Source organism: Eurosta solidaginis, chromosome 5 (assembly GCF_040869045.1).
Source record: "Eurosta solidaginis isolate ZX-2024a chromosome 5, ASM4086904v1, whole genome shotgun sequence".
Lineage (NCBI taxonomy): Eukaryota > Metazoa > Arthropoda > Insecta > Diptera > Tephritidae > Eurosta > Eurosta solidaginis.
The window spans coordinates 249,605,839-249,624,576 of NC_090323.1; the positions used below are offsets into that span (position 1 = coordinate 249,605,839).

An 18,738-nucleotide genomic window follows, 5' to 3' on the forward strand; every position below is an offset into this window, starting at 1 on the left:
GGGTAGCGTGCTCCGCCTATCACACCGTATGCCCTGGGTACAACTCCCGGGCAAAGCAACATCAAAATTTTAGAAATAAGGTTTTTCAATTAGAAGAAAATTTTTCTAAGCGGGGTCGCCCATCGGCAGTGACTGGCAAGCGCTCCGAGTGCATTTCTGCCATGAAAAGCTCTCAGTGAAAACTCATCTGCCTTGCAGATGCCGTTCGGAGTCGGCTTAAAACATGTAGGTCCCGTCCGGCCAATTTGTAGGGAAAATCAAGAGGAGCACGATGCAAATTGGAAGAGAAGCTCGGCCTTAGATCTCTTCGGAGGTTATCGCGCCTTACATTTATTTATTTGCCTTTTTTTTATTGTAAAATTTAATGACTTATTTGTTTACTTTCCGCGAACACAAGCATACTGCCACTTTATCTAATTCACTGCTTGCTTGGAGGTACCATATGCTTTAAATTGTTCCGACGAATGGAACATTTTTAAATAGTACCAACGAGGAAAATTGACCTTTTTTATTCAACCCTATTTATTTATTTTACAAAAAAATAGAAAATTTGGAATAAAAAATCGCGCGATGCACAGTAATTCTGCGTAGAACACCTTTTTGCATAAGCGGCCTTCGGCCTTCGGCAGAAGGGTGTACTACGCAGAAGGACATCACCGTGGCGGTAGTCACGGTTATACCACACACCCGGACTTGGCATGGCGTAGCCTTGGGTTATTTTTTATAAGCGCAGAAGAAGGACGCCTATGCAGAAAGGTGTTCTACGCAGACTTGTTCGTTTTATTTTTTACTTTTAATAAATTATGTTAATTTCATAAAAAAATGCGATTTTTTAAAATTAATTACGTTTACTTCGACGACACTAATCAAGTTTTCTTGTAATTGTAACTTTTACATATGTACATAATAGTTTGCTGTATTTTTCAAATCTCATTGTTACTGATTATGTAGTATAAAGATACCATTTAAAATTTTGATTTGGGAGTTATTTCATTCTTTTTTGGGACTTTTGGTTTCATTATGAAATAACTGGCAAATATTAGGAGTTATTTCATTTCCTTCTTAGGGAGTTATTTCATTTATTAAAGTTGGGAGTTATTTAATTTTTATTGGGACTTATTTCATTGGGGGTTATTTCATTGGAGTTATTTCATTTGGAAGTTACTTCACTGCACCTAATCTTACCACTTTTCATAAATCGGACTTTATACATATAATTTCCACTGAAGAAATTTATGTCACAGCGTTTTTTATTTGCATTAAATGCAAAATTTTGAAGAGTTACAAATTGGGGCTCTAGAAAAAATTGCTCAGTTAGAAAGATGTAGAGATATCTAGAGAGTGATATATAGATATATTGCAATTTCCAGCACCCATATTCTCTAACGCTGTGAAGTTTTTGCCAACGTACTTAGGATGTGCCGGAAGCCGGTTTAATATGGGGTCTTCCATGGCACCAGCCAGTATTAACAACGAAAACAATATCTGCTTAGGAAGAAAGCATACGGGGAATGGCTTTTGCTAACGAGTGAGCGTAGATAATTGAAAAGTAAAGTCCCCTTTCTATGAACCAAAATCACGCGTTATAAGTCTCTGATCATATCTGTACTGTAGGACGGTATGTGGAAGACAATGGTACTCATTTTGAGAAGCACCTGTTAAGGAAGATTTGAGCTTTCTTCTTACTCCCAATTGACGTTAGTTAACGCTGAATAGCTAAAGTTGCAGTGGCTTGCGTTATTGATTACTTTTATATTGGAATATATTGGAAAAGAAATTTAAGCACAGACAAACGGAATAAGTAATTAGTCATGATTTGTGTTATATACAGAGTTAAGATTAGGAATATAGATAACTCGAGTTGTTCATTAATAAAAATTGTTTATCAATTGTTTAACATACACATGTAAAAATTCAAGAAGAATCCCATTTTACATTTGGCGACGTTACAACTACACAATCTGCGCTTCTGAACTGAGAAATTGTAAAACAGTCAAAAGCGGAAAAAAGTTGTCTCACTAATGACATAGAACTCTTGCTCATAGGTTAACAAGGGTTTGTATTTTGAGGCAAACTGTGAAGAATTAGTTTGAGGGTGTATTCTAAATGCTGTGTACCAAATTTTTAAAGTTTTACAATACTGAGCACTGCTCCAATATAACATTCATATTATGAATCCAATCACAAAGTTGTGTATCCTAATGATGCCATTATCATTATAGATTTTAGCTTTTGGCTACTTCTGCTTAAATATACGGATGTTATTTACAGATCCTTACTTTTGATAAATATTTTTTCACAACCCCATGGAATGGGTTGACTTTCTGCAACCTTGGTGAATACAAAATCGATGCTTTTAGCCCGAAGTAGCTATACAGGGAGGGTTACACAGTAAATCGAGACAAACTAGTGCAGAATCGCTATGTTTTGCAAACTATTACATTGCCTGCAATATGAAATGTTTTGCGGTATGTGTATTCTAGAGAATCCAAACTTTAAGTTTTGTATGGAACTGAGGTACCGATTTTGTGCTTAGGTCCATTTTTAAACCGGGTTTTTCAGGCATATTTTTTCACGGTTTGTCAATCAAATCACAGGGACTTCAATCGTTTATAACGCCCAAATATTAGCTTAACTTGTATGTTTGTGTGTAGGCAACTCCTCTCTTAACAGTACCAAATGTTACGTATACGCAACGGTGCTTATCTTCTCATATGTTGGTGTTATATTTGAGTGCAATTGTTTGGATTTTAAGAAACAACGTGCTTATTTGTTTGTAATTTATTGATTATAACTTTCATGAAAATGAAATGGTATATTAATTTCGTCACGAAACCCAAAATTGTAAGTCCTTAAAAGAAAATAGATAGACCCACCATTAAGTATACCGAAATAATCAGGATGAAGAGCTGAGTTGATTTAGCCATGCCCGTCTATCCGTCTGTCCGTTTGTATGCAAACTAGTCCCTCAATTTTTGAGATATCTTGATAAAATTTGGTGAGCGGGTGTATTTGGGTGTCCATTAAGACATTTGTCGGAACCGGCCGGATCGGACCACTATAGCATATATCCTCCATACAACCGATTTTTCAGAAAAAGAGGATTTTTGTCATATCTTCCTCAATTTAACAAATTGAAGCTTCAAACTTCACCATATACTTTCGTATATTGCACATATTGTTGTCTGAAAAAATTGATGAGATCGGTCGTATATATAGTATATATCCACCACAACCGATTGTTCAGATAAGAAACTTTTCGAAATTACTGCCCTATTTTAAGAGCTAAAGGCTTCAACTTTCAACGAATGCTTACGTATATAGTATATATTTTTGTCTGAAAAAATCGTAAAGATCGGTGGTATATATGGTGGTATATATAGTATATATATATAGCATATATATATCTTCGCAATTTCAGCCCTATTTTACAGCTATAAGCTTCAAATTTCACCGATTGCTTACGTATATAGTATATATTGTTGTGTAAAAAAATCATAGAGATCGGTGATATATATAATATATATATGATGGCGTATATAGTATATATATATATTAGGGCGGGTCGATTTGTGGGGAGGCAAAAAAATCGTCTAGGGATCAAAATAACAAACTTTGCCGAAGGAACTATACCTCTAAAAGGAATTCTCATGCCCCCCCCCCAAGGTAGGGGCAAATTTTGAAAAATCCCACTTTGACCCATTTAGAGTGCTCCAGTCGAGTCCAAATGTATGACCGACCCCCACTAACTTTGGAGGCCCGACCCAGCGATGCCAGTGGCACACCCCCTGGAACCCCCTGGGAGTTCACCATACAAACATTTCAAATTATTTTATTGCAAATTTTTTTTATTTGTTTATACGTAATAATAAAATGTTACGTATACGCAGTGGTGCACCTATTTTCAGTTGGTATGGATATGTTTGTGCTGATTTTTTCATGTAAAGTGCTAAACCGGCGATTTTTTGAAATGTTTGTATGATGAACCCCCAGGGGGTTCCAGGGGTTGTGCCACTGGCATCGCTGGGTCGGGCCTCCAAAGTTAGTGGGGGTCGGTCATACATTTGCACTCGACTGGAGCACTCTAAATGGGTCAAAGTGGGATTTTTCAAAATTTGCCCCTACCTGGGGGGGACATCAGAATTCGTTGGTTCCTTCGGCAAAGTTTCTTATTTTGATCCCTAGAATACGATTTTCACAGAGAAATGACCGATTTTTAAATCGACTCGCCCTAATATATATAGCATATATATATATTTATTTTTGCAATTTCAGCCCGATTTTAGCAGCTGGAAGCTTCAAATTTCACCAAATGCTTACGTATATAGCATATATTGTTGTCTGAAAAAATCATAGAGATCGGTGGTATTTATATTATATACTCCATAAAAACTGTCATTTTTGCCCCTTTTTAACGGCTAGAAGCTTCAAAATTCATTAAATTTCATCAAATAGTTACGTTTACGTCATATATTTTTGAAATACGTAATTCGTAGTCATGGTTTTTACATGCAGACCACAAAAAACGTGAAGCTTTGCATCCTCACACAAAGTACCTACCTATTTTTTATTTTATATTTATCTTAAAAATCGTTTAGGTATGTACATCTGTTCACTATATTTCTTTTCTTACAGATCCGATTATTTGGAGATTACGAACGGGATAAGATTATTGTTCAGCTCCATTCATGAACGGTGTGAAGTCTTCGGCACAGCCGAAGACAGTCCCGTCCTTATTTGTTTTTACTTATTTTTGTGTCAGACTATATTTCCCTTCCTTATTATGTTTTACTATTCTGCTTCAAAATCTTGGGCCATTTGTTAGCGAATAATATACGGCATCAGTTTTATTCATCTTAGAACTAAATCCGAATGTCATAATTATGGAATATAAAGCGCAATTGAGTTTTATTTAACAGTGGAGTGTAACATCTCTCGTGGATTTAGAACCTAATTAACAACATAGACCTTTGTTTTTCTTAAAAAGTTGCCGTTATTATTCAAGTTCGGAATGTTTTAATTTTAACCCATTTTTTACTGTGTCACACTGTTTAATTCTAATATTTCTAAATAGATCGAATTTTCAATTATATCCCAGCAATCACTCGGAGTCGAAAAAGGATCACAAAAGAACCTAATCCGGGACTTACACTCATAATAAGCTTACTTAAGAGCCCAAAATTAGCTAATTTCCCTTCCTTCAATAGATGTCAGATTTGAGCCTTATTTCAAATATTAGTGAGCCTAAATAGGTGTCCGATCAGACTGAAAAACAGCTCATAATTTACTTACGTACATATGTTTATATATGTTTGACTCCTTTTGGAGTAATTTTCTTGGTCCTATAAAAGCCATTGGGCTGTGAGCTGTCTGATTTCGGGCACTCAAGCCTTCCTACCAGGTCGACTTTATCTCTGACAGGACGGACTATAGTTTGCCGATAACTGCTCCCTGTTTAACCTTCACCCGTCATTCTCTCGTGAAAGGAATGGGGAATTGGACTCATCTGGGGTAGTTAACTTGTTTACATATGGGTCGAAGTTGGACGGAAAGGTTGGTGCGGGAGTCCCTTTAGTTTAAGTGGGAGGATCGCTGCAACGTCTATCTACTCGGATAGCCAAGCGGCTTTCAAGGTCTTAAGTTCAACTATAGTGCATCGAGTGGTCTTGGAGCGTCTGACCACGCGATTGCATCGAACTATTTTATGATAAAAATTATCTCGGCCAGGCTATAGTGATATTCCGAGCAACTGTCAAACTAGCCTGCGTGAGTACAACTGAACCAGATAAAGATGGATGAAGGGATTTCGGGATTCCGCTGGCTGGAAGTGGATGGCAGGAGGTTTGCCGAAATGATTGAGTTCACCAAGACTTATCCTTCAACGGTAATTGGAGTTTTAACAGGACACTCTCCAATGGGTATCCATGGTACGTCACAATAAACTAAAAGCCAAATACTGCTGCAGCTGTATGGAAGATGATGAGATGGAATCATCGAGTCTCTTTATGCTTAAATGCCCAGGTTTTGCCAGATCTAGGTGAAAGAATTTCGGTCTCAAAACCCTCCGGAGTATTTATCCAAGGTTGAGATCGGTCTCATTCAAAACTATATCGTTGGTACGCAACGACTCTCGAAATAGCTGTAGTTTATGTCACCGTATTTCATGTGGTATCCCAATGGACCGTGATACTGTCCCAGTGAGCTTCCCATACCAGGGCAGCTACCACCTAGCCTAACCTAACCTAACCTAGAGTCATTATTGTGCGTTATAAAAGGGATGGCGGTATTTTTTTGATGCTAGGCATTAAAATGGGAAAGCAGAATATTTGAGAGGAAACCTTTAAAGATGGGGAATACCGACATCAGCGGTTATTGCAGACATACCAAAAATTACAACGTATTTACAGATATTATAAGATTGGGGAAAGTGAATGAAAGCGTCCATAGTAATTTTCAATGGAATAAAAACAAACGTTATGATTATATTAAAAGTTTGATTTGAAAGAAAATGTTTTCAAAATAACACATGAACTTCTGTTCTAAGGTTGCTTTGTTTGCACAACACTCTTAGCATATAATTCATATTTGTCGTCATATTAGAGTCATAAAAGACTCTACGTGATCATATTGTAACGAATTCTGGGGATTTCTTGAAATTTATACAATTCTGCTAATGTTCGAATCGCTAAACTGTCGAATAAATAATTTCGATATTGTATTGCAAAATGGTCTTTATTAGACTACTTTGGGGTAGTAAAATTATACATAAATATCACGTACTTCACAAAAGCGTGTTTACATCAAAACTAATTGCTGATTACTCAGTATGCGCTGCTTTTATACTCTCGGTTTTCTCTTTCACCGATTTCTCTTTAGGTCTAGTCGTTTCTCGAAAATCTGTTCGAGAACAGTTGTATCTCATGCTTCGTTACCAGCTATATACATGTATACTTGTAGTTTACGCTTTTTTATAGCCATATGCGTGTGTATGTGTGAGTAACTACTTCTGCTGATGACTACATGTATGTGTGTGTGATATCACTTCGTTTATTTGTATGTATGTGTGTAAATGATGGTTGCTGTGTTCATGTACACAAGTGTGGCTTGCTTTAATGTTTTTGTTGTTGTGATTATTTACTAACATAGTGCATAGCATAGTGAGGCCATTAGTCGCCACAATCCTTTTGAGGCTCAAGTATCTCACATATTTCAGACTCATTTCGCGCTCTCAGTTAGGAGCGCTCCAAAAATGTTTGAGGGGATGTAAACAAAAAATAATTAAATAAATTATAAAATTAAAAATTTGCTTCAAATAAATGTTTTCATACATTTAAAAAAAAAAGCAATACGGGCAATCCCCGATTATTAAATCATACAAACAGACAAAATAGGTTAAGTAGTTGTAGTTTTATAAATAGAACAAAAACAGCAACAAAACCAAAGTTTCTTTGAAAACCGCCGTACCAAGCATAGCTTTAACACATAATTGCATACGAAGTATGCAATGTGTAAAAAATTAAAATATGCAAAAAGAAGGCAATTGGGAAAAACTTTACAACAACTAAGGCATGACGTATATGAATGCGTTTATAACCATTTCAACTATCGTAGGAGTGCGGGTTCGACTCCCACTCCCGGGAGAAAAGGCTTTGAAGAGATTTACAAGTTATAATCGAAACAGCTGTCGCCTTGTCCGTCCTGATATCACGTTGTTTAAATTTTTCCCAAATTATTAAACAAAAAATAATTACGCCTTATCAAATATTAAATAAATGTACATATCGATAAATTATTTCAGTATAAATTTGCAAAAATACATTCTTTCAACGCTTTTATTTACAGATGTAAATATTTACGTAATTTGAATTCAAAAAAATTTTCTGTATTTTATTGCTTCGCAAATTGGTTTAAAGATAAATGCAAATTAATCATAACAAAATTTGCATACAAATACGTACATACATTAGTATATATTTCAAGAGCAACGAAGAATTTAATTGAAGTGTTTTGATGGCCAAATAAAAATCGAGCACTCTGGCTGTCTACTCGCTCGTTTATATCGCTTTAAGTGCATTGAAGTGAATAAATTCGTATCAACAAGTGTATGAATTATTAATAGTAAGCAAGTCACATAGAAAGAAATGGAGTGAGAAAAAATTACCAATAAATTGAAAATAAAATTAAATGCAAAATTATAATTTAATATATTCATTATAATGTTATTTTGTGTGTGTTCTTTATTTTTTTTTTTTTATTTTAAACAAAGTGTGTTAATTAATACAGTTTTATGATTTGTGGTCAAGGGAAATTTGAAAAAAAAAAAAAAAAAATTAAGTAAAAAAAATATTTGAAGACATAAAAAAAAAATTAATAGAATTTTTTTTATTAAAATCGGGGTTAAAGCAAAATATATTAAAAAAGTAATAGTATACTTGGCAGTTCTCTATTTTCTGTAGGAGCTTTAACCTTTTGATTTACAAAATTCTTTCGTTTCAAAAATTATGTTTAAATAGCATTGAATTACGGAAGTTATATACATATTGAGGCCAATGTTAGCACCACTATGCTGTTAGTAAATAAATGCACAACAACAATAAAGCAAGCAGCTACAATTGTGTACATGAACACATCAAAGAAATCCATTTAAACACGTACATAGAACGCGAAGAAGAATATATCACATACACATATGTAGTCAACAGCTAAGAGCAGAAGTTGTTACTCACACATACACACGCATATAGCTAAATAACCACGTATGCGATATATCTGTTCCATGTTCGTGAAAAGTCACAAGCAGTGCAAGCTGAGGAATAACTATTCAGTTTGATTTAAACACGGTATTAGCGCAGTATAATTGTGAAGTACTACGCCTAAAGTAGTCTAATAAAGACCACTTTGTAATACTGAATATTGGAGTTATTTATTCGAAAAATCAACAATTCGAGCGTTAGCAGAAGGTGTATAATTATCAAGTATTTCCCAAAATTCGTTACAATATTGTGTAGAATATTGGCTGTTCTATACATAACTATGCTGCTACTACATAAATGCACAACAACAATAAAGAAAGCAGCCACATTTGTGTACATGAACATATCAAAGTAAGCCATTTACACACGTACATAGAAGGCGACCAAGAATATCTCACATACACATATGTAGTTATCTGCTAAGATTAGAAGTTGTTATTCTCACACATACACACGCATATAGCTAAATAACCAAGTATGAGATACAACTGTTCCAGATTAAATGTTCATGAAAAGTCTAGACCATAGGAGAAATATGTGAACGAAGCGATAGAGAGTATAAAAGCAACGCAAGCTGAGGGATAACTAATCAGTTTGATTTAAACACGGTATTAGTGAAGTATAATTGTTAAGTACTACGCCCAAAGTAGTCTAATAAAGACCACTTTGTAATACTGAATATTGGAGTTATTTATTCGACAAATTAGCGATTCGAACGTTAGCAGAAGGTGTATAATTATCAGGAACTTCCCAAAATTCATTACACATTAAACGGAAATTTAAGAATTTGTGTTAACACAAACAATACGCATATTCGTAAAAGAAAATTAAGAGATGGAGAAAATTGACGCTTTGTGCTATTTGTTGAGTTTGCCAGGATATAGCAGCGATCCGGTGCTTTAAGGGTTCTAGTTATGATGAAAGGCGAGCTCGGTGGGTAAAGATCTGTGATCTGATGTTAAGCTATCTGTAAAACGGATTTTATTTCCAAAGATTTTAATGACTTTGCAACCTAGATAATTGATTTTAAGTTGGCGTATTTGTTCCCCAGTGCTTTACCTGTACCTTGCCAGTATCAAGTGTCTGCACTGCCAAATGTATTTATAGATCCACCGCCTCTTTACGTAACTAAAGAGCCATTGAATTGTGGTGGTAGACTGAGTAAGTAAAATACTAAGGTTATCTTGTATGCAAATATGTAACTTGTGGACTCCGAAATTGATCCACCATGGGCGGAGCACGCTAACATTACACCACGGCGGCCGCACCACAATGGGGTTTCTAAGAGAAAACTATTTGGGCTACCAATGTTGCTTGCCAAGGAGACGAAGTTCGTAGTCCTTCCATAAAAAATACTTGAATAAACAAATATACACAATTTATTTTTCTCACAAAAATTTATATCTATTTCAATCCCTTTTGAAGGATTTAGTATACGTAATCTGGTTTTTGAAATAAATATATATACCATATCCGAAAATATGTTTAGATCACAAAAGGTTTATGCGCTTGTTTACAGTTTTTCGAAGCAAGAATTTCTACAAAAACAAAATATCCCAGTTGCCACTTATAGTTTGTGTGATTTGTCTTGGGTTATAGCATATAACCGCATTGGGCACACGCGAGTCTCATTCAGTTGTGTTAGAAATAAGTTGCGTATACGCCTAGTGGTACTCTCATAAGTTTTAGTACAAGCTTAGTGCGTGTATGCAGGGCCGAGGCCCTTAAGGCACTATTTTCACTAAACAATTGAGCGGTTGGTGAATATTTCGACAAACATTTTAATGGTAGTGTAAAGTTTGGAGCTGATTTTTGAATATTATTTTGCTCAAAAGCTTCCAAAAAAGAGTCATGGCCGACCAGTAGAGAGATTGGTTATACCTTGTACTCGATTGTTGGTTTTGTTTATTTCCAAACCTTTTTTTTTTGTTAATACTCAGTGTACGTACTTAAGCCTTTTTAAGGTATTTAACTCGTGTACAGCTGCGAATTTAGCAGATTAAGATATAGAAGTATGATTTTTGTTTTTCGTTGCTATATGTTATACATTCATATATATAAACGAAATAAATATTAACTCATATAAAAACTAAATGTATATACTTCCTCTTAATTTACTTTGGATGTGCGTGCCATGTGAACAAAATATTAAATTGAATCTAAAAAGTTGACGAACTTTGACTTTCTATGCAAAATGTTCGGTTTCAGACTTCTCAAAAATTCTCAGAAAATATCCACGGGGAAGCAGAAATGCTAATATCTAATAACTGTTTGTCAGCCAACAGATCAAAACAAACAAAATGAAAGGAATTCAGTATAGAAATTGAGCAGGCCAGAAAGCCGTTGAACAAAAAAAAAAAACAAGCAAAAGTTAAAAAAAGAAATAAATATAGTATAAAGACAGCGTTTTCATGTAACTAGATTATGGGCATATGAGAAAAGCAAACAAATATCACTGCCCCATCGATTTTTTGTTTCATATGTGTTGCACAGTGTTATCATTAAAAGCCAAGTCATTGTAACTTGACGTTAAAGGTCAATTTCCCGCTTAAATCTACTTACGTCTAAATAATAAGTACCGTAGATAATGTCAGTGAAATGAAGTATATGATTATTTTCGAATTATAAAAGTGGCTTGACATTGTGAAGGCAGCATGCATATATGTACAAATGTACATATATACAACATACTGGGTCGAAAACAAAAGTTGTAATATGAAGGAGAGAATTGTGAAAAAGAATAAACATGTTTGTTTACCCTGGCAAATATAGTTGAAATCGGGTTTAAATTGAACTAAGTTGCTTGAAAAACTGATTTGAACCAAGTAAGGAAGGCTAAGTTCTGGTGTAACCGAACACTACATACTCAGCTGTCAAATTGCACCTTGCAAAACTGCCACGCCCATTGTTCAAAATTTTACTATTTTTCTATTCTGCATCATAAGGTCAACCCACATACCAAGTTTCATCGCTTTATCCGTCTTTGGTAATGAATTATCGCTCCTTTAAAGTTTTTCGAAATTTTCGATGTCGAAAAAGTAGGCGTGGTTATAGTCCGATTTCGTTCATTTTAGACAGCGATATGAGATGAGTGCCCACGAACTTACATACAAAATTTCATTAAGATACCTCAAAATTTACTCAAGTTATCGTGTTTAAAGACGGACTGACGGACGGACATGGCTAAATGAATTTATTTTTCGCCCAGATCATTTTGATATATAGAAGTCTATATCTATCTCGATTAGTTTATGCCGTTACGGGGTACCGTTATGCGCAAAAAATTAATATATCTGTGAGCTCTGCTCAGCTGAGTATAAAAATAAAAAAAATAAATAAATAAAGATGAGGCACTATATGTTAATGTATGAGCCCCGAGGCCCGTTAGATAGTTCGTTTACTGCATTAAAGTGTGCCTTACGTTACAGTAAACTATGAACAAATTACAACTGGTCTATTCACATCATCATGCTTATATTTCAAAAATTATTTCTGTTTAGTGCATTTTGTTTTTGTAATAGAGTAAAAATTGTATGCACATATGTAAGTAGATAACCTCATAAGCACGCCTACGTGAATAGCACATATGTGAAATCAACTGCATTGTTCAAAATGACATTAGATGTAATTAAACACGCTCAAGCCCCTGATAAGCAAATTTTGGAAAATTTGCGTTACTTACGTCCGGCTATCCCTTTTGTGAGCAAAACTATAAAAAAAATTGCAAAATACATCTCTAAAACCTTTACGACTTTGATTCTTATCCGTTTTTCTATCCGAAGTCGCACTGGTTGCCATTCAAAACTTTGAAAACTCCAACGAATTTGTTACAATACGAAGTAGCAAAGCGCAATCCGACTCGCATAAATGGACGTGAGTCATTTGAAAGCGTTTACATTGGGCTCATTAGCATTTCACTTAACCTTCTCTACAAGACTTGATCGCCAAAACACCAATCCATTGCAAGAAAATGGACGGACGTAATTGATTTAATAACAGTACGCTGAAAAACAGAAAAAAAAATATCAAAAAAGCAAAGCAATTTTTGGTAGATTGGTCAGTTTGGCTTTAAAACCCTGGTCGAAATTATCATTTATGAATCTGGTACAGCACTATGATTATGATGCGTTGTATAATCATTCTGCTCTTGCGGGGTTTCTTTTGTAAGGAAATGGCAAAAGCGTATGTGGGGAGTGGGTTGCATTTGCAGGCCGAATGCGATGGAATATGATCAAAAGAATCTTTTCGGAAACGCGTCGCCTTTGGAATTTTTAACCCAAATAGACTTATTTGATGCGGTATAACTGTGATATTAGTCCACTTTTGAATCATATTGACATTAGGTTGAGCTGGTTGGTTCATGACGACCTCACATAGATTAAATAAGTCTAAAGCGTTCTTATTGACATTATTTAGGCACATTTTTCTTGTTTTAAACCATCAATTTGGCTTATTAGATTACATGCGTTAAAAAGTCATTAGGTTATCTTCAAACCCTTTGAAGAACAATTGCACGTAAATTATTTGCAGGGATAATATTTCACCTATATTTGTTTTTGTTGTTTGATAACTTGTCAAAAAAAAAAAAAAAAAAAAAAAAAAATAGTGCGGTTAACCCACCCATATCCCTAATCTAAATATCATTTTTTGGCGCCACTTCAAGCTTTAGGTCAAAATGTCATGGCATTTTAATACCTTTCATGAAAATGAAATAGTAGTAAATTGTAAGTCTTTAAAGGAGAAGAGATAGACTTACCAGTAAGTATACTGGAATAACAGTGTACAAAATGACGAGCTGTTGGATAAAATTGGGTGGACGGGTATTTTTTGTTGTCCCAATTGATATTTGTAGGAACTGACCGGATTGGACCCCAATAGCATATATACCCATACAACCAATTTTCCTATTCTAAGATGGTTTTTTGACATTTATTCCTCGATTTATTTTTTCGAAACGCCCTAATGCATATATACATATGCGTATACAGATATATTTCACTTTAACCTATTGAAAATAAGAAAAGCTTAAATCGATTATCTGTGCATTGTAGAGCTCAACATATGATGGTAATTCCAGAAACGAAACAAGTCTATCAAGACTTACGAGATTCAAAATTGCCACGCAAAATGTTTTCAATTACCACCGTCCTGCTAAAGGAGGTTCATTGTTATATTTTTGAATAAGATAAAAAGCCACAAAGATGGAAAAAAGCAAGTAAAATAATCTTTTCAAAGCTCAATGATTGATTTCTTTCCTTTTTTTTTTATTATAGATTTAAGTTAGACGAAAGGATATCAAATTTTTCTATTGTTGTGAGTTTTGATGTTAAGGCGGCAGAAATAAATAAATAGCCATTAGGCATACATTATGTTTGTTATTTTTAGTTTTGTTTGTGTTTCCCTGGTCGATAGTCTTGAGGATGATTTCAGATTGAAATCAATGTATCGACCAGTTCATTTAATGATATAATAAAATTAAAATATATATGGCCTTTAGCTCAGAAATTACAATGTTAAAAACTACTAATCAATATCAATAAAATTATAAACTGAATGTTTTACCACTTTGTGGATAATTAGGCACAGATTTTATATAACACAGTTACATTTTAGATCGCAGTCACTCACATTCCCATTCATCACTATAAAATAAATACTGGCAGACCCGTCAGATGTTGTACTGTCTTAACTTTGGTCTCTCTGCATTTTCTTTATACCTTTATTCAGTCCTCCATCTGCCTACCTCTATCTTCGTCTAACTCTATCTCTTTCTCCTTCCCTCGTTTTTCTTCTCTCTTGTTCTTCTTATTCTTATCCATTCCTTATCGGCAGTCTCAATCTCAGTCCTAGTCCTCGTCGGTACTTGGTATATTTTCCGGAAAAAAGTGTCCTAAAATACTATTCTATACAGAGGCCTGCCTACATATATACAAAAATAGAATTTGTTTGAATAGATCGGTCACTGGTTAACCTCTCGAATAAAAAGTATCGTTAATACAAATCTAGGCAAAGGGCTGTACATAGAAAAGATCCGTCCATGTTCCACTTCCCGGGAAAAAAACTTCACAGGAACGCTATCCAGGCTGCAAAGTCGACGGAGTGTTTTCGGAGTCCATAAGCTACTTTCAAATATTCTTCTTTATATATGTACTAGCGTACCCGGCAGACGTTGTTCTGTCCTGTATTTGAAAAGTGGATTTCCACCTCCACAATCACCCTTCATATCATCGAATAGACTACAGCATTACTACTTTTTCTTCCATTTCTTCCAGATTACAATTTTTTTTCATTCACACTCTCACTCCCGCACTCACTTCAATGGCCACTATAACTCCTACATAAATTGCAATTTTGTTCAACTCCCACACCTACTCTCGCTTCCACGACTTCTACCTCTCTCACCTAAATTACCTCATATATGGAATCTGTATAGCCAGTTTTTGATACCCCTACAAGTAATTACGGAGATATCGCGAATTTACACTTTTGTTCACTCCCACTCTCACCCCTACTCCCACTCTCACGGCCTCTACCTTTCCTACCTAAATTACTACATTTATAGGATTTATTTATAGAACATACACATAAGTCCAATTATTGCAGACTCTTCAATAATTAAAGAGATATAGCGAACTTGAATATTTTTTCACCTGCACTCTCATTCCCCCTAACACTCGTGCTCCCAAGTATTGTATACCCCTAATTATAATTACATAGATATAGCAAATTTAAATTTTTATTTCACTTCCATCCGAATTTCATTCCCATTTTCACTTCAACCTTCACGCCCACTTTCATTCCTTCTACCTCTCCCAACCAAATAGCCACATGTATGGAAAATATTTACCAAAGCAAGTATAAAATTTTTCCCAAATTATTAAATAAATTATAAAATTAAAAGAAAAAAAAAAATTGCTTCAAATAAATGTTTTCATACATTTAAAAAAAAAAACAATACGGGCAATCCCCGATTATTAAATCATACAAACAGACAAAACTGGTTAATTCGTTGTAGTTCTATAAATAGAACAAAAAAACAGCAACAAAACCAAAGTTTCTTTGGAAACCGCCGTACCAAGCATAGCTTTAACACATAATTGCATACGAAGTATGCAATGTGTAAAAGATTAAAATATGCAAAAAGAAGGCAATTGGGAAAAAACTTTACAACAACTAAGGCATGACGTAGCTGAATTCGTTTATAACCAGTTCAACTATCGTAGGAGTGCGGGTTCGACTCCCACTCCAGGGAGAAAAGGCTTTGAAGAGATTTACAAGGTATAATCGAAACAGCTGTCGCCTTGTCCGTCCTGATGTCCCGTTGTTTAAAATGTTTCCCAAATTATTAAATAAACAAGTATAAAGAGCTTACAATTTTTGCTTCACTCGCACTCGTTCCTGCCTCCACTTTCACTCTTGCTCCTACTTTGAATTTCTTTTCTACTTTCTTCATCTATACCTTTTTTCTTTTTGTTTTGTTTTTTTTTGATATTTGGAGTTTATCTACCAAATATTGCATACCTGCTTCAAAATAATACGACAATACAGGGAATCTGAATATTTTCTAAAACAGGCTGGCACCTCTCAATTTTATATAGCCAATTTTATATAGCCAGAATGGTAACGGGTGACCACGTGAATTTACTGTGAAATTTTTGTCAAGATCAGTTGGGTACTTTGGATGCCTGTGAAACACACACACTCACACATATTTTCTTTTATAAGATATACGTAGCTTGATTCACAAACTTACTCACATTTATTGTAACTCACTGAAGTGAGTGGCTGCTTTTATATTATACCAGTTTGCCCTCTAAATGCTAACTGGATCACAAGATCTTTATTACACGTTATAAAAATATATAGCATAAATAGTGTAACAAATTTAGGGGAATTCCGCTTACTTGCAACCTTCTACTAACGTTCGTATTGCTAAACTGTCGAATAAATAAATCCAATATTCAATAATGCAAAATGGTCTTTATTCGACTACTTTGAAAATACTTCAAAATAACACTTATACTCCGCAACTGATAGCGTGCTTAAATCAAAGTGATTGCTGCTTACTCAGGTTTCGCTTCTTTTATACCCTCTGCTGTCTCGTTCGCATACTTCTAGGCGTTTTTTCTTCTAGAATTTACTACTTGGTTACCAGCTATAAACTACAGATGCACGCTTATAGCCTCTCGCATAGCCATATGGGCGTGTATATGTGAGTAATACTTCCACCGATGATTGTATACTTTTGTGAGTATCTCAGATATATGCATGTGTTTGTGCGTATCTCTACGCTGCTTGTGTGTACATATGAGTAGACATAATGATTGATTTATTTATGTACATACAAGTGCCTGCTTAGTATCGGCTTAGAGATGATAGTATCCCTTAGTGTTGCTAATATTAGTCACATTACCAATATATTCACTTTATTCTATAGCAGCCATAAATATTTAGAAAAGTTTATTTTGAAAGAAAGCACAATTTTTTTTTATTTTGCGAAAGTGTTCTTAAAATTTCAAAATATTTCAGAGTATATTTCAATTAATGAGCTATTTAGCGCAATTTGTTTGTTTGGATTCAAGTTATAAAATATGAATTTGATTTTGTTTTACGAATTGATTGCCTTAAATTTTTTTGCTTTTTAGAATAAATCGATTAAGTAAACAAAACACTCATATACTATATTTTGTACGTAAATAAGTAGAGCTTATACAATACACCCTTGATCGTACATATGTTTATGTACACCTCTGAAATTTAGCAAATTTCATTAATTATATATTTATTTACATACATATATACAATTGTGTGAACTACTTATGTATATCTGGTACATTTTTTAATCAAGTCGCTATTCTTGAAATAGTACATTAAAAGCATCTTGTTTGCATATAAATGAAGGTAGTTGCAAGGCTGGCACAGACATTAAAAGCGTGAATCAATTAATAGATCACGCATTAGAGACAACAACAAAAAGTGAATCCTCTTGCTGTGACGTCACGCTATTGAAATATGTCTAAAATGAAGTAAAATGTTATAAAAGGCAATGACAGAAAAAAAATTCACCGAGTTGTATGTTTCATTTCATTTCATTTATTGCAAAAATAGTATAGTACAATAAGATCTAGGATCTTTTACAGCACAACAAAAAGATAAATCGCAATGATAAACAAGTAAGGACGGGACTGTCTTCGGCTGTGCCGAAGACTTCATACCTTTCATGAATGGGGCTGAACAATAAACTTATCCCGTTCGTAATCTCCAAATAATCGGATGTATGAGATAAGAAATATAAAGTGAACAGATGTACATACCTAAACGATTTTTAAGATAAATACAAAATAAAAAATGGCAAAAAACCCCCTTATCTGAACGATCGGTTGTATAGGATATATATTATATATAGCTCCGATAGAAATGATTTTTACAGGAAATCTTCTATGATATATTAGGATATATATCACCAAGTTTCAGGTTTTTATATTGGAAACTAAGGGAGAAATGGCTAAAAATCTTTCTATCTGAACGATCGGTTGAATGGGATATATATTATATATAGCTCCGATGGAAATGACTGTTTCTTGAAATCTTCTATGATATATTAAAATAAATATCACCAAGTTTAACGTTTTTATATTGGAAATTAAGGGAGAAATTGCTAAAAACCATTCTGTCTGAACGATCGGTTGTAGGGGATATATACTATATATAGGTCCGATCGAAGTGATTTTTTCAGGATATCTTCTATGATATATTAGAATATATATCACCGGGTTTCACGTTAACACTTTCTAAATTGCGGCAGGAATGGCCAAAATCGTCTTATCTGAACGATCGGTTGTATGGGAGATATATGTTATAGTGGTCCGATCCTACCGGATCCGACAAATGTCTAATATAAAACAAAAGTACATCCTTGTACCAAATTTCATTGAGATATCTCAAAATTTGAGGGACTACTTTGCGTTCAAACAGACAGACGGAC

At 34.4% G+C, this 18,738-nt stretch overlaps 1 protein-coding gene across 1 annotated transcript in view; it reads left to right on the plus strand.

Moving 5' to 3' along the window:
• LOC137253159 (uncharacterized) overlaps positions 1 to 18,738 on the plus strand; it is a 317,974-nt gene that overhangs the window by 16,350 nt on the left and 282,886 nt on the right. The gene's annotated exons all lie outside the window — the stretch shown is intronic.